Genomic DNA, 22,116 nt, shown 5'->3' on the forward strand with positions numbered 1-22,116 from the left:
GCGGCCCATGTGTGGATGGGGGTGAGCCATGATGGCACCCAGACAGCGTGGTAGGGGTCGGGAGCATGTGGATGCTCTGTTCTCCCAGGCCCTAAAATCTGCCCCAGGCCGGAACATAGCACCAGTCTGTACCAGGCCTAAGTTGTTGAAAGTGCCTTATTTTTTGATTTACTGAACAGGGAAATCAAAAATAAGTTACATATATCCACATCATTAACAGTATCACTGTTTCAACTAGGAATGTTTCTGGATAATGAGGAAACGACCAATAAAATGAAGCATTTTTTTTCCGCAACTGTGTCTCATATCTGTGGCTTTGCTTTAGCTTTGTGCACAGATCTCCCTTTGCAGATAGGGATATGCCTCCCCCATTAGAAATGAATGAAAAAAATTCAAAAGCGCCCTATATGTGCACTCCAGCTCCAGCTCAGACAACACTCTTGATCAGGACATATATCTGCAGCACTGGAGACAGATTTTTACATTGCTCTTTTTAAAAAAACAAAAACAAAGCAAGGCTTTAACTAAACGACAGAATATGAGTCTCAGAGATTTACAGTTCAACACTTTATACATCCTGCTCTAATCAAGCAAAATAGTCAAGGTAAATAACACCTAAAGGGTTATTGATACTGCTATGTAGTCTAGAAGCTCACAAGTCCTGCAGACTTGATCACATCTGTGCCTTTGATTAGCATTATTGTGATGAGCTTTCAGACTCATTGTTTGGCTCAGATAATCAATAATTGTGCAGCACAGTAAATATAGGCTCCAATGGTCCTGTGGTGAGGAATGGGGAGGGGGCAGAGAGATTTCCAATCTACACAGCCACAAGATTAACCACCTCAGGAGTTTCAGATGGACTAGCATTTATCATGTATTTTACAGATAAATAGGCACGTGCATTTAGAATCAGTGAGTAGAATCAGTGTGGAGAACATCCATGATAGGCAATCTTGAGGGGCAAAAATCTGCTACCAGCTGGCATTCAGTTGTTGCTAACAAAAATCCATAGCTGTGAGAGTCTACTTTTGCAGTGCCTAGAAAGAAAACAGATAAAGGTGGAAGAATCTATTCAGCAGCAGACAAGTATAATGGGAGGACAGACAAGAGAAAGACTATCATAGCCATTGATCTGTATTTCATTTCTTTTGCAGCAGAACAGCTGCAGGAGACATTAACAAAATACCAGTGATAGGAAAGTTAATGGAGAAGTGCCACTACTTTATGTTCAGACTGAAAAGTTTTTTTGAAAAAAATTAAAGGTTTACGTTTAAATGTTTAAATTGTTTACATCTTAAATACGACACCTACATTAGTTCAAAGTTGGCGTTTGGCTTTTTATGATGTTACTCCACTGAAAACCTTACCAGAATCAGCTGATTTTGTTCCTTTCCTCACCTTGTCCCTGTTTTTTTAAAGGTCACAGATATGTACCCTCCTTTAGGGTAGGGATGGGGAGCCTACATGCAGCCCCAAGCCTCATGTCTGTGCCAACTAAAGGTGTGACCAAAAACTGGCTGAAAATGACAGCCAGAATCAGCATGATGTGTCCAGCACTGGGGCAGGGTAAAAAATGATTTCTGTCCCTGTGCCGTTTTATACCTCTGCTTCAGGGGGAGTGCAATCCCTTTAAGAACAGGTTGAACACAATTAATTCTGATTAAACCCAAAGACCTCATGGTATTGCAAAGAAAGTAGGATACAGAGAAAGTTTAGCATTGCTTCACAGATCCATCACGTGTCTATCCCAGCATCAAACTGGTGGGTTGCATTTGTGAATAAGCAACTGCGGGTCAAAAATTGCCAAGAGACTTTCCATCACTTGTCTTTCAATGGAGTGATTGTTTGTTTAAAGCAATTATTATCATAAATCTAGAAGGTCCAGCTGTGGGTAATAAATAAAATCTTGACTAACCAAGTGGAATCAGATTATGTGTACATTAGTCAGTACTTCCATCAAGACTATTATGTTAGGAAATTAAAATTCTTGGCCTAAATCCAATGTTAGTTGCAACTAGAATAATCTCATTAGCATAGATAGGACTTTTTAGTCCTTGTTTATGTAAATCCTTTTGATCTCAATGGATCTATCGTAATGGGATTAACACTGGATTTAGCCTTTTGCACACACATCCTACAATAATTGTTTAGGAAAAGTGTGCTTTGGAACAGGTTTAAATCATCTTTTTGCTTAGATTGAGTAATAGAAGTGTTATATATTTGGGATGACTGTTCATAATCCAGGATGTTGACAGGGAACATCCTTTTATTAATATCCCTTTATTAATCACAAGCTGTACTTCACTGAGCAGAAAAAATTATCTGCAGTGTTTGTGAACAGATAAAGTTCAAACCATTAACATAAAGTCTAGGAGCAATTATATGAGCAAACAGAACAGGGATGTGTAAATAGAAGCCCAAGAACATATTAAAGTGGTGGTGGGGATGTCATAATGGGGCCAAAGTGAAGGTACTGTATATTTTGAAGAGTGAGTGCTAATATGGAGGGGATGGCAGAGACTCAGATGGGTGCTTCATCAGATTAAATCAACTCTTGAGAAATATGACATGGCATGACTCAGGGGAATAGACAATAATGCTAGGAAAGGTGGAGAGTTATAGAAGGAAAAGAAGACTGCACACCAAATAGACTCAGTCAAGGAGATCATGACCCAGAGCCTGCAGGACTTGAGCAGAGAAATTAAGAACAGAGGGGTGTGGAGGTGTTTCGTTCATGGGGTCACCATGAGTTGTCAAGTTGAAGGCAACTAACAAACAACAACAATTAACTACAAGGTTGCTGTTGATATAATGAAACACACTGAATGACTTTGAGCAAGCCATATGCTCTCAACCTCAGAAGAAGACAATGGCAAACCTCCTGGGTTCAAATTTTGCCAAGAAAATCCCATGATAAAATTGCCTTAGGGTCAACTGTAAGTCAGAAACAACTTGAAAGCACACAACAACAGCACAGTTGATACAACAGAGCTGGGAAAAGCAGGTCTAAAACATCCAGAAGGCCCCAGCCAGAATAAGAGGTTCCTGGGAGTTGTCATCTCAAAAAGAACTTTTCCATGCTTTGATAATGACAAATGCAGAAGACAGTGACCAAAATGTTGAAAGGTGTAGAAACCATGCTCTGTGAGGAGCGACTTAGAGATGCTTAGCCTGGAGAAAAGAAGGTCAAGGGATGACATGATAGCCATGTTTAAATATCTGAAGGGATGCTATATTGAGGATGGATCAAGTTTGTATTCTTCTGTTTTAGAGACTTGGACACAGAGCAGTGGATTCAAGTTACAGGAAAAGAGATTCCACCTAAGTACTTCCTGACAGTAAGAGCTGTTTCTCAGTAGAACACACTGCCTCAGAGATTGGTAAAGTCTCCTTCTTTGTTTTTGTTTTTTTAAATTGAAGCTGGATAGCCATTTGTTGGGTGTGCTTTGATTGTGTATTCCTGCATGGCAGGGGCTTGGACTAAATGGCCCTGGTGGTCTCTTGCACCTCTATAGTTCTATGATGCTAGGATGCCCAGATATGCAAGTATTATTCATCATATGAAAAAAGGTGACAGCCCTGATCTTGTACAGCCTGAGCTTTCAGTTCAGCATGGCTTTGAGGTTACTACCTTGTTCAGATAAACATACACACATCTTTTCCTTCACACTCATGTTCCCTCACAACAGTTATCAGCTCATTCACAGTATGTGTGAATGCTTCAACCAGCACCTCAGCAGTCTCATGGTGGGAGTATCATCGGGGAACAATTTAAATTCTCAGGTGATTTTTCTGACTTCCTTCTCATCCTTTTCACAGTTTCATAGGAAGCAAGTGATCACTGCAAGGCAGAACAGGAAGCACCTATAGCGTGGTATTCAGCAGACACATTTCATAAATTATAGGCATCAATCATAAAGGTCTTTGGCACAGGAAAAAAGAAAGAGAAATATGTAAGGACTATGTAAGAAGTTTGGTTTTAGAAACAAAAGAAAAGCCTTTCTTCCTCAGGACTCTTCACTTATAAATTATTCCAACGGAATAATTTTCCTGGAAGTCAGGGATCTTGAAACTGTAGTATATGTGCTGGTAACCTCACACTTGGATTTCTGTATTGCACGCTACATGGGGCTACCCTTGTGCTTGGTCTGGAAACTTCAACTGGTACAGAATATGGCAGCCAGACTGGTCTCAGGTACATCTAGAAGAACTCATATCACACCAATTTTACGATCTCTTCACTGGCTGCCCCATTAGTTTCCGGTCCCAGTACAAGATGTTGGTTATTACCTTTAAAACCCTAAAGGTCTTTGGCTTGGGTCCAAAATATCTCCTGGACTGCCTCCTTCTGAGTAGCAGTAGTGATTTTTCTATTGAGCTTAGAAGATTTTGAACAGAACGGTTGATTTAGCCCAGGTTTTCCAACATGTGAGCCAACATATGGAGTTCTTTATTGATATACCCAATTTTGCCTTTTGGCCAAGGCATGTTTATGCATCTATTTTGCAAACATATCTTTTGCAAACCTTATCTGCATTCCCCTATGTATGCCCCCCCCCCCCAGTTCCCCTCGTCTCTCTGGGTTGGTGAGAGATTCCACCTCAACATTAGGAGGAACTTCCTGACAGTAAGGGCTGTTCGACAGTGGAACAAACTCCCTCGGAGTGTAGTGGAATCTCCTTCCTTAGAAGTCTTTAAACAGAGGCTGGATGGCCATCTGTCGGGGATGCTTTGATTTAGATTTCCTGCATGGCAGGGGATTGGACTGGATGGTCCTTGTGGTCTCTTCCAACTCTATGATCCTATGGTACTATGACATTAGCATACTGGTGACACCTGACCCCAAAACTTCATACAATCTCTCCCAGCAATTTCATGTAGATGTTAAATAGGATAGGGGACAAGACACCTCCATAAGCCAATGGCTAATGAGTTAAACAAAAATTCGCCAGCAGCACCCTCTGAGAACACTCCTCCAAGAAAGTATAGAGCCATGGTAAAATAGTACCCCCAAGCCCCATCCAAGAGGCAGAAGGACACCATGTTTGATGATATTGAAAGCCACTGTGAGTTCCAGCAGAACCAACAAGGGAGACACTCCTTCTATCCAATTTCTTATATAGATCATCCACCAAGGTGACCAAAGCTGTCTCTGTCTCATAACCAGGTATGAAATCAGAGTGATATAGATAATCCATATCATCCAAGAGACCCTGGAGTTGAGAAGCCACTACACACGCTAGTACATTGCCATTCTCAACAGGGTAGCCTCTGCCTGGATGTTGAAGTTCCTCAGTAGCAAACTGTGGGACTCCAACCCCAAACCCATCCTGTATAACTCAGGAAGGGAAACCGTTGAGCAGCAGGGTGATGGTGCACCAACAAAATCCCATTGGTCCTGGCTACCCATCTTTAAATAAACACACTCAGACCCAGCAGATTGAGGGATAGGGTGTCTGGTCAGGCAGATATTATCCCGACAGACCATTGCAACTCCACATCCCTACCCCCAGGCCTTGCCTGCTTCTGCAAAGAGAATTCTGGTGGGCAAAGATGAGAGAGATTACACCACACACACAAGCTTCATCCAGCCAGGCCTCTGTAATACATGCCAGGTTGTCTTGCTCATCCAGGATCAAGTCCTAAATGGTAGCTGTTTTACCATTCACCAACCTGGCATTAAGCAGCAGCTTTTTTTCCATGGCTATCCAGATTATTTGGGATGGGGAACAGTTTGCTGTTCACTAACACCCTGTCGTAAACTCTACTCCAAGGATGGTGCAGCCATTTCCACAGTCACCTTCTTTATTTTGCAATGTCTAATTTCATATTGAGTTCTGTGTGTTTCAACCCCACAAAGCAATTTCACTCAAGCTGCCTAAATATAAATAATGCTGGGATATAACAAATATTTATTATCAGAGCACATGACAGTGCTCCCATAAAACATATATCCTTTCTGTCAAACAACACACTCTATATATTGTGAGTTACTGACATATAATGGAAAACATCCTGCCTGCCTGTCTAGTCCATTTTTAACATTGATTGATTGTGCTTCAGCTTTGTCTGGCTTGGGCATTGTATCTGTCTCATTGACAAGAACACCACACTTTTCCATACTATTTATGGATAGAAACACTATGCGTTCCTTTTGTATGTATGAAAATCCATACTGTCGATTAGTAGCATACTTGAGGTTAATTGTTGTATGTTCCCAGTCAGTTTTCTTAAATAGTAACAGTCCTGAAAGGATTATAGCACTGAAGCAGTTGTGCTACATTTTCCAGTACAGCACTGAATTTTAAGAGATTCTTCTCTGTGTCATACTCATAAGAGACAATTTGTCATAGAATAGAATCTTGTGACTCGTATAAGCCCCACAAAGGCATTATTATAAGCTTTTGTTGTGACCTGCAGTTCCCAGCTAAAATGATCCAAATGTATTAGCAGTGATCTACAGCCCAAACTAAAGTATGATATTTTCTCTCACAAAGTTTGGGTGGTAGGTCTGAGTTGTGGTTGTTGTTGTTCTTGTTTTTATAGAAAACTACTTAACTTTTCCCTTCTTACTTTTCCTTTCTCTCTCTCTTTTTCTTTGTTTGTTTCTTTCTTTTTAAAGTTATATATAAATAAGAATCTTGAAAAAGAGAGACAGACACAAGGATTTGACCCTATGATAGACCTAGATGTTCATACTTACACTTGCAACAGGACCTTCTAATGTCTTTTACAAGAACAATGATTCCTATACCTTCTCATTTTCCAATATAATAGAAAATCATCATTGTGGGAAATGTCCAACTGCATGGGTACATATTTTGGACTCAGCTACCGCCAAGCCCCAGCCAGCAGTGCCAAAAATCAAGGTTTATGGTAGTTGTCAGAGGGAGCAACAATCATCTTCACCCAGTCATAATTTAGGAAAGGAAAAATTGATTAATTTGTGTACAAAAGTATAAACAGACAGCAATCTGACATCAGAAATGGCAATTTTCAAAAACTGATGGAGGACCACTTTTCTGTCTCTGATCACACAATCATTATTCTTAAACAAAGGAGCATAACAGACAGATTTAAATGTAAAATCACCGAGCAAGAATTCATCAAGATATTCCACTCCGTCTCCTGAGTGCTGAAAAGAGACAAAGGCTTCTGATCACACACCAAATATCTCATTCATGCAAGGATGTTGGTGACTATCAGTTTCCTCTGATCTCTCTGTTTACAGTCCCTTCTTCCAGCTATAAGTATATATCAGTGATGGTGAACCTTTTAGAGGCCGAGTGCCCAAATTGCAACCCAAAACCCACTTATTTATTGCAAAGTGCCATGTCCCTCTGGCTTTCTAGTAACAAACTCTGGCAAACTCTGTGCTGGGGTGATGGCACATGTGCCCACAGAGAGGGCTCTGAGTGCCACCTCTGGCACGTGTGCCATAGGTTCGCCATCACTGGTATATATGAACCTGTCAAACTGAATGCAACACTTCAAGTATCTGATGAAATAGACAGAAAGCTTCTGCCAAAACAAACTTCTTTGTCAGGTTTGGGGTAACAATCCGACTGCTCTGCAGTTCTAAATACTCAGTGAAATGATTCTAATGACATAATAATGGGATAAATACACAGATCTCTTTTGAAGATCATTTTGCATGATCAGTCATTGTAGCAATAATTAAACTTGGGGTAATAGTCCTTTATTGTTGTTAACTGCTCTTGAGTTGACCTCAATCCATGGCGACCCTTTGGATGAGACATCTCCAAGACCCCCTGCCCGCCACTGCTCTGCATAGTTCCTGAAAACTCCTGCTCATGACCTAATACAGTCCATCAATCTAGCATGCAGCCTTTCTCTTTTTCTACTTCCCTCCACCTTTATAGCATTATTGTTTTTTCCAATGAATTGTGCTGTCTCATGATGTGCCCAAGTACGATAGCCTCATTTTTGTCATCTTGGCTTCCAGGGAGACTTCTGGCTTGATCTGATCTAGGATCAGATGCATCTTTTTGGCTGTCTATGGAATCTTTAGCACTCTTCTCCAGCACCACATCTTGAATGGATTTTCTTCCTATCTTATTTCTTAACTGTCCAGCTGTCACATCCATAAATGGTAATAGGGAAAACAATGGCTTGTATGATTCTCACTTTTGTGTTCAGTTGTATATCTTTGCATTTTAGAATCTTTTCTATTTCTTCTATAGCCACTCTCCCCATTCTTAATCTTCTTCTGATTTCCTGATTACAGGCCCCATTTCTATCAATGTTTGATCCCAGGCATGAGAACTTTTTTACTACATCTATTTCTTCATTGTCTGGGTTAAATTTGTCTAGATCAGGGGTAGGCAACCTTTTTGAGCCGGGGGCCGGGTTGCTGTCCCTCAGACAACTGGGGGGCCGAAGCCAAAAAATAAATAATTAAATATATTTTTAAAAAAAATTAAATAAATAAATAAACTGGGACAAATGTAGGACAACATTTTCAAATGGTGGACACTTTTTTAAAAAAAGTGAAGGACACGCAAAAAAAATTGCTGATTTTTTTTTAAATGTTAATATAAATGCATGTTTCTGAGGTGTGTATAAACAATTGCCCCCCTTGCCCCTGCGCGCGAGAGGCCAAAGACCCCGGTGGCAATCGGCGGCAGGACCAGGCTGGGGCCGGTCCCAAGGCCTCGCCGGGCCGCATCCGGCCCGCGGTCCACAGGTTGCCTACCCCTGGTCTAGATTATCCATTGTCATTATTTTTGTTTTCTTTATGTTCAACAGGAGGCCTGCCTTTACACTTTCTTCCTTGATCTTCCTTAGTAGTTGTTCCAGATGTGGGAGGTTTTCTGCTAGTATTATGGTGTCTACAAAACATATAACTACTGGTGAAATGTTTTCATATACTGAACATAAAAAGATAGTTCAGGGAGGAAAAGGCAGTACCAAAAAAGGTAGATCCAAGCCAAGAGGTAGGTTTCAAAAAGTGCTCTGAAAGGCCATTGAATCTAATGTGTGTGGTGTAGCTCAAAGACAGAGAAACACTGAGCCTCCAATTGCTTTGGACTACACTCCCCATAACGCCTTACATTTTTCCATGTTGGCTGAATTGGCAAACGCTGTAGGAGCCCTGGTGGTTAAATGCCTGTACTGCAGCCACTCACTCAAAACCATAAAGTTGCGAGTTCAAAACCAGTGAAAGGGCTCCAGCTGACTCAGGCTTGCATCCTTCCAAGGTTGCTAAAATGAGTACCCAGATTGTTGGGGGCAATTAGCTTACTGCTTAGACACAGTTAGTTCAGTATGAAGGGGTATATAAATGAAGCTGTTAGTTTAGATTAAAAAAAATCCAGGGAGAGCAAAACGTGGGGGCTGCATCTTTTAGAATAACAAGCATCAGGACTTAAAGTGGTGTAAAACTGCTTTATTTCTACAATGTAGATGGGCCTTACGGTTGCTCTCTGCATGGGCTAGACACCATTTTTAAGCTTCTTAATCATGTGGGAACCTTAGCCTGCTCCCACACTAAAGGTTCCCTGCTGCCAAAGTTCATCCTTTCCATCTAAATGGCCTGGAGGAACCATTTGGCTTGAGGAAGAGCTAAAAAGATAGTCCAACAATCCACTGTTTCCATATTGCTGCCAAAGGGATCATCACAGGAAGATTCAGGAACAGAAGCCCTGGGTCCCAAATAAAAGAATGGGAGAGTTGCCAGACACAATAGAGCTGTGTCCCCACGTTATGAATCCATTACTACCTAAAGTAGGGAGCAGAGGAGGAGGATGGTTAAAGCCATTAAATCTAGGGGAAGCAATTATCTAACTGCACTACTAGCTGTTGTTTAGGAACAGAAAGATTGATGACAAACAGAAAGTCAAATAATCAGACAGTTTGTGAAAACAGATGAGGCTCAGTTTGGTTCTTGGCTGTGGCCTCTGCCACCTGGACTTTTTGTAGAACTTTTGGCTCTTTTTATCTTGCTCTAATTGAGCTCCCTGTTTCTGCTGATGTGCTTATGCCGAATTTTCCCTTCTGTTACAACTAATTGCCACACTTCTACACTTCATGGAATACTCACCCCCAGGAAGTCTTCATTAAGCATCAGCTTGTTTCAGCAGCCTTACACAATTTTTTGGTTGTTTTAATTTTTATTTTTTTTAAATGTGTTAATTGCCTGATGTAGTCCCTAGGGCACTTTGCCTAAACTTCCCCAGAGCTAGCTGCATTTTCCAAAGTGGCAGCCATAACCTGTCAGTTGAAAAGGAAGAATTACACTTTATCACATCTTCCCCTCTAATAATAGGATACCATTAGGAAAAGTAAGAAATAAAAGAGGCAACTTTTATTCATGACCTTGTTCAGATACTGTTCCTCTTCATTTATAAGCAGATTTCAATTTGTAAATTGCTGTTTCTGAGCTTGTAAGATCTTAAGACCTTTTTGCTCTGTAGTCCCTGGATGTGGTCAAAGAAAGGGGACTGTGCTACAAGATCAAGAAATTATCTTAATGGTGGTGGTTGTTACATGGCCAAGGTACCTCACTTATCAATCACTGCTTGTGGATTTTGGATTTTATTGTATTTTGCTGTCCATGAATATTCCTACCGCCCCTGGATTTCAAGATGTCAAATTTAGTCATACTGAAGGTGATCGCCTTCACCTTACTATAGTCATTACAGATCACGGTCAAGATCTCATTCCTATAGCCAAAGACGCTACTGAAGAAAGAAGCAGTTGCAAATACAATTTTTAAAGAGCAAGTTCTGACTTTAGATTTTCCTATGGATCCCTTGCAGCTATCCTATTTAAAAGATCCTTGATTCATTTAGAATATATGTATTTTCAATTCAGATACCAATTTTCCATCTCTTCTTCTTGTAATACTTCAGGTGTAATTGTTGTAGTTTTATGCACTTAAATATCTTTAAGTAAAAACTAAATAAGAATCGCAGAGTGGTTAAACATTTTGTAAATGGTTTTCTTTTGTTTGTTTTTTTAAGCAAGTGGTTTTTGTTGAACCCAATGGAGAGTGGATAAAGAACTGGTGTGTTAAAACTTGCATGTTGTATTCCAATAGAAAGTTATTATTTTTATTAACCTGTTTATCTTTCCACCTGTACTTTGGGGGGGGGGAGTGTTGTCCTGCATCCTTGGTTATATAGCACAATTCAGTAGAAACTTCTAAACCAGAGTTTTCACTTATTGTTTTTAATGTTATAATTAAAATAACATTGAAGGAAATTCTGTGGAAAAAGCAAAAATTCTTGTACAGTACAAATTCCACCTTAGTGTGTGTTGGACAAAGTCTCTGTTAATGTGGGATGGTATGTGAAATTTAGTTGAGATATTGATTTGACTTTTCTGAAAATTCTTCTTGATCTGTTTGCTTCCCTGTAATCAGGACAGGCCCAAATGACTTAGACATAAAAAATATTTTGTTCAGAGCAATTCCATGTGATATCAAAATTATGGTTAAGCAGGTTGTATTTGGTAGAATGCATTGAAAAACTATGATTCCTTAAAATAAATTTAAATTCAATCAGAAAAAAAATTGTCACACTAGGGGGATCCTAGACAAGAGGGAACCAAAGGATTAGGACTTAACTCTTTGAGGTTTTCTGCCTCCAGCAAAGGAAAAACAAACTTTTATTGGCTACAATGTGGGACTACAAGTTGTCAATTTTACCTGTATAGCACCTAAAACTTTTTCCAGATGAAACAGTATAGAGATTCCTTGAGAAACTCAGTGTTCTCTACCTTAAAAAGGGAGCAGTTAGGACAGGGACAACTGGAATTCAAGAGTACAGTTGGCCCTTCTTATACATGGATTTTTTATACACGGATTCAAGCATACACGGTTTGAAAATGTTCAAAAAAAGTATAAATTTCAAATATCAAACCTTGATTTTCCATCTTTTTATAAGGGACACCATGTTGCTATGTCATTATATTGAATGGGACTTGAGCATACACGAATTTTGTTATACATGGGTGATCTTGGAACCAAACCCCAGCATATAACAAGGGTCCACTGTAGTTACTTTTCTGTTGCTAATATTCAAATTTTATTACTTCTCTTTTATTACTCTTTGTCTCTAGTCCCCACTAAAAGGAGTGACCTCAGCCTGTATTGAAACCCCTCAATTCCATCTCATCTGACAAGATTTTGGATGGAATGTAGACCTCTGACTGTAACATCATCACCATTTTTCTCTTATATGATTTTAAACATCTTTGCCTAATGAAAAAGTCGATGAAGTTTCAAAAGCTTGCAAAATGTATTTTATGCTTTGGAGTTGGCCCAATAAAAGTATTACTACTTATAGATTTAGGAAATAAAGAGGCTGAACAAGAGCTACAGTTTATTAAATCCAAGGAATAACGATCGGCATAGGAATTACTGTGCTGTGGCAACCTCACTCAAGATAAAGGCCTGAAGCCTGTCAGATTAGGGAGAATACTCTCAACATAGAGAAGAGAGTGAAGTAATACTTCCCTTCTCCTTCCCTAGCTACACCATAAAGTGTGGAGAATGGTCTTCTGAGAAGCACCCCATCCCCGTGCTTCACAGATCTGAGTGACTGGAGATGGTTAACCAAAAAGATCCAGCCATATGGTGCACATGGGTCCCATAGCCCTAGAGTGCAGGTCTCTGGCCTACTCAGTCTTAACCAGAGCCTCCAGGAGCACACCAATATATTCTTAATCTCAACCACTTGCACATCCCTGCCAAACTGTGACCCACTGATAAGTAGAACGGCACCCAATAGAACTTAAGCCAATGCTGATTAACCTGTGCACAGTGGGACAAAAAAAAAAAAAGGCAAACCAAAAATTCCTTCTTGACAGCTCCTCCTCCTTCTCATCATCATCATCACTGTCCTGCCTCTCATGCCAAATTGGGTCTTCTAGGATAAACAGTTAAGGTGTTGCAGAGTAAGAGCTGGTAACAGGAAGAGCACCATGTTTAAATAGCCGTGGCTCCTCTTCAACATGGGGCATGACTACATATAAAATCACTGTCTCCCTCCTTTCTCACCCTCTCTGCAAATGGCATTCTCAAATCAGAGTACAGCAGTGGCCAGGGAACAGAATAATTGCACATATAATGATCTGTGCAAGCATGTGTAACTGGAAACTTCTCTAAGGCAGACTTCTGCAACCTAGAACCCTCCAGAGGTATTGGACTGCAACTCCCACTACCCTACTTATCATGCTGGCTGGATGGATGGGTGTCCACAGAAGGGAAGGCTTCAGTGATGCAGCCAGTGGTAGCAGATCTCAATTTTCCTCCATACTACATAAGCAATTCTCTAAACAAGTTTGTTCTGTATTAAAGACTCCAGATTCTGTACATGCTAACAGCTATAAGGGCAGTGCTCCTCCTAAAACTGTTTCCTCAAAAAAGAAGGCACATTTGTTTTTCAGGGGCAGTTAGCAGCATTTAGGTACTGTATGTCATTCCATGTACTGTTGTGAGTAAGAGATCCATTATGCCCTGCTGTCCTGGTTACAGAAACCTCCTGCTCCAGAACTGTGGGCAAAGTCAAGCAGGATGCAATCACATAAAGTTGGTGTTTTTCACTTCTAAAAACACAGTGTGATTCCACAGATCATGTTGTTGTTAACTGCCCTCAAGTCAACATCAACTCAATGGCGCCCCTGTGAATGAGACACCTCAAAGACTCCGTACCACTCTGCTCAGGTTCTGCAGGTTCAGGCCCATGCCCTCACTGATGGAGTCTAGTTATCTTGCATGTGGTCTTCCTCTCTTTCTACTGCTTTCTACCTTTCCTAGCATTATTGCCTTTTCTCATGAGTCATAGCTTCTCATGATGTGAAACCCTCAGTTTCATCATCTTGACTTCCAGAGAGAGTTCAGGCTTGATTGTTTCTAGGACCCATTTGTTTGTCTTTTTGACCATCCACAGTATCCTCAGCACTCTTCTCCAGCATCACATCTCAAATGAGTTGTTCTTTTTTTCTGTCCCTTTCCTTCACTGTCCAGCTCTCACATCTATACATGAAGATAGCAATAGCATGGCCTGCATGATTCTGACTTTAGTGCTCAGTTGTATATCTTTACACTAGTATCTTGTCTAGTTCTTTCATGGCTGTCCTTCCCATTCCTAGTCTTTTTCACAGACCATTGCCGACTTTTAATGTTTATTTGGAAGCATAGAGTCATCTCAGAGAGCAACATCTAATTCTGCAGAAGCCCACTTCGACTCACCCAACTGGACTAGAGCTTCTTCTCTTCCTCTTTACTCCACCTCTATAGGGTCCTTCAAACCTCCAGAAAAGATAGGAGATTGCAGAGAGAACATTAGCATGGCCCCTTTCTTCCTTGCTTCGCTGGGCGCAGCCATCTGAAAGCTGCGCCCAGCGAAGCAAAGCGGCACCTCAAACCAGGAAGGAGCTCCGAAACGGAGCTCCTTCCTGGTTCGCGCAAAGGGCACCCTAGGCGCCCTGGCGTGGAGCGAGGACGTCACGTCTGCGCCGCCCCGTGTAGAGGCAGCGCAGCCGTGATGTCCTCATGACGGCGGCCGTCTGGAACGGCCGCCATCATTTTTTACACGCAAAGCGCGTATTAGGGTTAGGGAAGTGCAGAAACACCGCACCTCCCTAACCCTAGTACGCGCTCCGCACGTACTTTAGTGGCAGTCTATAACCCGCCCAAGTCTCTGGAAAGAGAAATACCTTCTGCCAACTACTTTTATCTCACTAGAAGTCATAGATAGACACAACTAGACAGAATATTACTGAATCCCACCTGACACATGCAATGCAATAATATGTGATTTGGCCTTCTTATCCTTTTATTGTAGTATGCTTTTCAAACATCACAGTGTTTTGCATCCCCTTTAGGCAAAAGTGTATTAAGACTTGCAATTAACCCTCTCCACTAATAGGTTTGGCTTTTCCATTACTAGAAAAGAGACATAATTCATTTCACATCAATGTTCAGCAATTCTAGCACCTAGCAGAATACACCCAGTGCCTTTATAGTTCCAAGTTGTGTGTGGGGAGGGGCATGGAGAAATGAATCTTTTCTTGGTGTTTTTTTTTTTTTAATTGTCTTTACTGTTGCCACTTTTGAAAGGCTGGAGTATCTTGAGGAATTGATGCTGCTGCAGAAAACAGTACATGGCTCTATGGTACAGCTGACTGAGTATTTGATTTCAAATAATGAAAAGTGCTACTGAAATTAGACATAATCAAAAGGAGCCCAATTTCACTAAGGTATTTTCCTTAAACAAAACAGCAAGGTCTGGCCCTTAACAGAAAATAATGGTGGAGAGGACACTTTTCCTAAGAAATGATAAGAATGATCTTGTATCCTTACATCATCAAAGCCATACAAACATTTTCCCCAAAAAGGGGAAAACTGCTTTGCCTATGAACATTGAGAGAATGGTTTATCTATTTAGAATAAAGAAAAAAAATCAACATTAATTTAGAATTCAGAACATCAGGATTTAGGAATGAACTGACTCTTGTCTCTGTCTTGCACTATGGTTCAAATTCAGATATTATCAATAGTTTTGCTAACTCACAACCCGGAAATTAATCCACTCTTAACTCTTCCTTTCCACCACACAAACACCGACCGTTTGCATACAGCTCTAGCTTGATTAGGTTGGTGTTATTCATTGACTGTAGCAATGAATGAACCTTATGCCTATTTTTTACTGCCTTAATCAAAATTGGTTTCCACAGAAACCAATGTCTATGCCATGTGGTGGTTCACCAGATACCCTTATCAGTGCCTCCACTACCGTTATGACAGCAGTAATTTATTAATTACCTGGGGGGAGGGCAGATAGGTACATGCAAGACTCCACAGAAACATTAATACAGGGTTTTTCAAAGGATAAAGTAAACATAATGATTTATTCCCAGCAAACTGCATTTGCAAATAACATCTGAGATTATGAACAGTCTTTATTGACTGAGAAAATGTATGAGTGGGAAGCACAGTGTTTATAACTAGGCCAAATTATTATATTTTAGAATCATATTGTTTCCAGACAATTACATACTTGCTTCTACCCTGCTGTAGACATCTGTCTGCCAAGACGTGTCACAGGCAATATAGAAACATCTTATTTGTAATTTATGGGTTAGCTCCACTGTGTTGACCACTTGAACCCATTGCCCCTGCTGCTCTGCCCAAAGCTTGAAAAACATACTGCTTTAAGTACTGCAGTTCTGGGGGCTGTAGAAAATAGTAACTTTTCCAAGTGTTGACTCCCCCTTACCCACCTGTCTAACATTTTCAAGTGCACAGAAACAGAAGCAGCTAGAAACTGCTCATTTGCTTCCCTTCCTCTTCTGGGTTGTGAGGGGGACCAAACTGGTGGAAAACAAATATTAGATGAGAAATGTTAAGCTGTTACACTGAGTGCATCTTTTTGTTAGCACATGAGTATTGAATCCAGCATTTTGACTTTTCAGCATGGGTCCTTTTGTGCTAATGCAAGCCCCCTTTGGTCATTTAGGTTTTGTTTAATTCAAACAGAATGAAAATTAAGCCTCTGATAGCAAGCAGTGTAAAACAGAATTACTGCAGCAGTGACTCTGCATGCAATAATAGCAGGAAAGATCATAGTGAAATTTGTTTAATACAATGTTGGGGAGTTCTACAATGTTCTCAATCTGTTGTTAAACCATCCTGGGCATAAAATGCTGTTTGAAAACCCTGAAATTCTGGACCATGCCAACAACTATTAGGTCAGAATGCACAGGAAAGCCATTGAAATCCATAAATACCTGGATAGTTTCAACAGGGAAGAAGAAACCCTTAAAGTGAACATAGTTTGGCTACCAGTCCAGAAAAACAGCAAAATCAAGACTCTGCAAATGCAAGTGAAAACCACCCAGGGTGAGGGAGATTCCCAGCAGACAAGTGATCATTAAGTAAATAGATACCCTGTAGGCCTTGCCATTCAGCAAGAGAACAATACACAGATTAACATGGAAATCATCTCCTCTCAACCAACAGTATATATATCCCACTCTCTTCCATGCCAGCATTCTCTGAAGTTGCCAGCCACAGCTGCTGGTGAAATGTTAGGAATAAACTCTTCTAGAACACGGCCTCATAGCCTGAAAAACCCACAAAATCTATGGATGCCAGCCATGAAAGCCTTCAACTTCACATTTTCATTAAACTGCTGGCTGTTTTATCTTTAGTGTGATTGTGGTCATATTCACTTATTAAGCTACACAATAATTTATGTTAGCCATGGTTTGTAATTTTAGCTGTCCTGCACATGACCAAACTAACCACTGTTTGTTGCTCCCAATTCTGGTCTCTCCATCCATTTTTGTCAAGTGGGCAGCTGGAAAGAGAAGGCAAGGGCAAGCCAACAGTTCTGGGATGGCAACAGTGGAAAGAATGTTGCTTCCTGAATTGTGTTACTTTGAACAAGAGGTTACTGTAGATGTTTTACAACATCCCTTTCAATTCTAAAATTCAATAGTTCTATCCTGGTTAATTTGTGCTTGTTGCTGATGGCTAAATCACACTCTGGATTATTTTGTTCATTGGTCTGGAGACTATGGGGAAACTGGAGGAAGGAGATGGGTCTTTTGAAATGTCTGTAATAAGATGCAACAAGAAGATGGAAGGAATCATGAAACAGAGCTCAACATACAATGTTTAGAAAAAGTAATGTACTTGGTGGTAATTAAAGTGACAATTTTCAAACTGACATTTGTTATTCTTTTCAAATAACACAATACAAGGAGTTTGAAAATCGTCCATCAAGGGCATTATTTTTAAAAAGCAAACTGACAAATAACAAATTGACATTTGTTATATTTTCAAAAGAATACAATACAAGGAGTTGCATTTTCATTATTTTTATTTTTTGGAAAACAAAATACAAGAATAGCCCTTAAATAATTATCCAAAAGCAACCTTTGAGAAGTAAAGAGTAAACTTTATTTCATACATGCACAAAAAGTAACATTAGCAATCATTACATGATTTTTCAAAAGCATCATTACACCATTATTACTTCAAGAAGATACCATCTTATTTGTACAATACCACATTACTTTGAAGCTTGGAGATGGACATATTTGTGAACCAATCATGCAAACTCCCAGAAATGGTTGGTTGGCTGGCTACTGTCAGGAACTGGAAAGGAGGAGACAGGAACCACTGGTCCAAACCAGAAGGACTTTCCTTACGCTCTTAATTTCCCCATCTAACATCTACAGGACAACATTTGTTTTCAGGAAAGGACAAGCTTCCTCCTGTAGGTGCTCCTGGCTTCCATTCAGCCACTACGGAAAGTAGTAGATGATTATTTTCTGTCACTCTGGAGCCGTTCCTCACTCCAGCTGCCAGCCTCACGGCCTCATGCTATGCCTAAATGAGCATACCTGCCTCAAGCACTTCCTCCTGCCAGTCACTAACAAGAACCTTGTGAATAACCCAACTGGCCACTGCAAAATGTGTAGACTCAGCTCAACAGTGCTCACCTCATGCTTGAAAGTACAGCGCAGCAGGGAGGGGAGGGTAAATTAAGATGTCATATTCAGGAAAGAATAAAAGTGAAATTTGGTTCAGCCCAGGGGCAGCAAATAAAAAGAAGGGTGAATAGAATAACAGGAACAAGCAACAGAGAAATCTGTCCCTGTCATTCACTCTGGCTGTGTCACACAACTGCTAGAATGATAGCTCTGGTGTTACAAAAGGCAGTCGCATAATGATCCCAGGGCTTCTACCCTCAATCCAACTGTCCTTTGCTTGGAATCCAAATGTGAATTAATTGCTCAGAAAAAGGCTAAGAGAGTGACAGCTCTAATATAAGGGGCTGCACAGCACAGACACCAGGGCAAGGCCAAGCAATGCAGCTGCCAGCATTTCTCAGATAACAGACAGAAAGGAAGTTGCCTCATCACAGCTGGGCTCTACCATTAAGCAGACTGGGGTAAGTGCCTCAGGCAGCAGATTCTTGGTATTGAGAAAGGGCTGTAAAATCTATTTTATTTTATTTCCTGCCTTTCTTCCAAATGGGACTCAAGGTAGCTCATGGGAGTTAAGATAAGTTACATGAAATTAAAAATTAATGGTAAAAAAGTTTAAGAACAATTAAAATAACATGCCATATTAAAATATCAATCATAGAATCATAGAGTAATAGAGTTGGAAGAGACCGCCAGGGCCATCCAGTCCAACCTCCTGCCATGCAGGAAATCCAAATCAAAGCATCCCTGACAGATGGTCATCCAGCCTCTGTTTAAAGACCACCAAGAAGTGTAGTGCACAGAACACCCAGTTGACCAATCAGAAGGCAGCTGAAGACCAGCCAATAGAATGTGGGCTGGGACTTTTGAAAATTCCGAGCTGTTAGAGAAGAGAGACAATTGGGATTTGAGAGTTGAGGGAACAGTTGAGTCCAAGAGAGGACTGGGTTCCATGAGTTCCTGAGGGAAGAGTCAGTTAGGGCTTGGACTCCTGAGAGTGAGGGTTCCAGGGACAGAGAAGGACGGTTAGGGGTAGAGTCTGAGTGGGAAAGGGCTCCCTACCATTATACTTCCAGGACTCTAGGAAAGGAAGTGGCTGGAGTGTGATATCCTGTGGGATAGTGTCACCTTTGGTGGCTGTTAGGTCTAAGTTTAAGAGAGGAACTTAACAGAAGGACTGAGTGAATCTTAGTTATAAGAAACTGGTGATTTAGCTAAAAAGTTATAAAACCAATGGTAACTATAACAAAGTAGAAAGTAACAATTACATAAGATATCATATTAAAACCAACACTGTTAAACCTTCTTGTAAATAAAAGTTTTATTTGTTTGATTCAAGAAGGACACGCCTGGACTTGAGTTAATACCACGCTACTCACAATACAAAACACGGGTGGCAGCGGTGGGATAAAAACGCCCAGGTGCCTGCCATCATAGAAAGGATTGTGGTTTGGGTGTGCATCACATAATTTGGTGGCAGTATTAGGGTGAAGGTTGACTGGACGGGACCTTCACATAATTTGGTGGCACAATAGGAAAACTTTGTTACAGAGGGAGATTCCACTACACTCCAAGGGAGTGTGTTCCACTGTCGAACAGTCCTTACTGTCAGGAAGTTCCTCCTAATGTTGAGGTGGAATCTCTTTTCCTGTAGCTTGCATCCATTGTTCCAGGTCCTAGTCCCTGGAGCAGCAGAAAACAAGCTTGCTCCCTCCTCAATATGACATCCCTTCAAATATTTAAACAGGACTATCATATCACCTCTTAACCTTCTCTTCTCAAGGCTGGACATCCCCAGCTCCATAAGTCGTTCCTCATAAGGCATGGTTTCCAGGCCCTTCACCATTTTAGTTGCCCTCCTTTGGACATGCTCCAGTTTCTCAATATCCTTTTTGAATTGTGGTGCCCAGAACTGGACACAATATTCCAGGTGAGGCCTGACCAAAGCAGAATACAGTGGCACTATTACTTCTCTTGATCTAGACACTATACTTTTATTGATGCAGCCAAAAATCGCATTGGCCTTGTTAGCTGCTACATTGCATTGTTCACTCATGTTCAACTTGTGGTCTACATGGGCTCCCAGATCCCTTTCACATGTAGTTTCATTCAGCCAGGTGTCCCCCATCCTATATCTGTGCATTTTATTTTTCTGCCCTAAGTGCAGTACCTTACATTTCTCTGTGTTGAATTTCATTTTGTTAGCTTTGGCCCAGCTTTATAGTCTATTCAGGTCATTTTGAATTTTGGTCCTGTCCTCTGGGGTATTTGCTACTCTTACTAATTTGGTGTCATCTGCAAATTTGATAAGTATGCCCCCAATTCTGTCATCCAAGTCATTGATAAAGATGTTGAATAGCACTGGGCCCAGGACAGAGCCCTGTGGGACCCCACTGGTCACTTCTCTCCAGGATGAAAAGGAACCATTGTTGAGCACCCTTTGGGTTCGACCAGTCAACCAGTTACAAATCCATGTAACAGTTACCTTGTCTAGCCCACATTCTACAAGCTTGTTTGCAAGAGTGTCATGGGAAACCTTGTCAAAGGCCTTACTGAAATCAAGATATACTATATCCACAGCATTCCCTTCATCTAACAAGCTGGTAATTTTATCAAAGAAATAGATCAGATTTGTCTTGCATGACTTCTTTCTCTGAAACCCATGTTGACTTTTTGTGATTATGCCATTGCTTTCTAGATGTTCACAGACTCTCTGTTTAATGATCTGCTCCAGAATCTTTCCTGGTATTGATGTCAGACTAAGTGGACGATAATTGTTTGGATCCTCTTTTTTCCCCTTTTTAAAGATGGTGACAACGTTTGCCCTCCTCCAGTCTGCTGGGACTTCTCCTGTTCTCCAGGAGTTCTCAAAAATTATTGCCAATGGCTCTGATATTACATGTGCCGGTTCTTTTAATAATCTTGTTTTAAAGCAACACAAACTCGGTGAAAAAAACACAAAAGGAACAGTAGAAAACAGTGATAGTGTTTAGTACTGATATGGCAGTAACCAGTTGCCACTGAGGTGGGAAAGCCTCAGTCTATGCAAGGGATCATTGGATCAGTGTGAGAGAGCATGTGTTTGAGACAGCTAGGCTGTCTAGTATAAACTATGATACTTTTTTAGTTTTAGTGCTTGGACTCAGACAGAAGAATAGTCAATGAAAACTCCAAACCACCTACTTCATATTCATCTTCCTTTTCAATAATTTAATTTGAGCTTTAAAAAACAACAACAACAACCCAGGCATAAAACGTTGGACTGTGGAGAATGACAGCCAGAAGCACAAACCCTAGTCAGGTTTGCTTTCCCAACATGGAGTCACTGACAAATCTGATTGGCCAGAGAACCTCATCAGGAAGTTTGTTCAGAATGAAAGCAGCGTTGTTGGACCTCACTTTGATTTGGCTTTGTGACATCGTAATGTAAAATGATATTATGAACAAAGCATAAGGAAGGCAAACAAGGAGATTGTTCTCATTTCCCTCTGATTCCTAGTTTTTCATAGACACCATTTAACCCAGAATAATCCAGTTTGAGACTGCTTTAACTACTAGGAAATCCTGGGAATTGTAGTTTATTGTAGTGTCAGAGCTCTCTGACAGAGAAGGCTAAATGTCTCACAAAACTACAGTTGACAGAAT

The sequence above is a fragment of the Sceloporus undulatus genome, chromosome 1, assembly GCF_019175285.1.
Source record: "Sceloporus undulatus isolate JIND9_A2432 ecotype Alabama chromosome 1, SceUnd_v1.1, whole genome shotgun sequence".
Lineage (NCBI taxonomy): Eukaryota > Metazoa > Chordata > Lepidosauria > Squamata > Phrynosomatidae > Sceloporus > Sceloporus undulatus.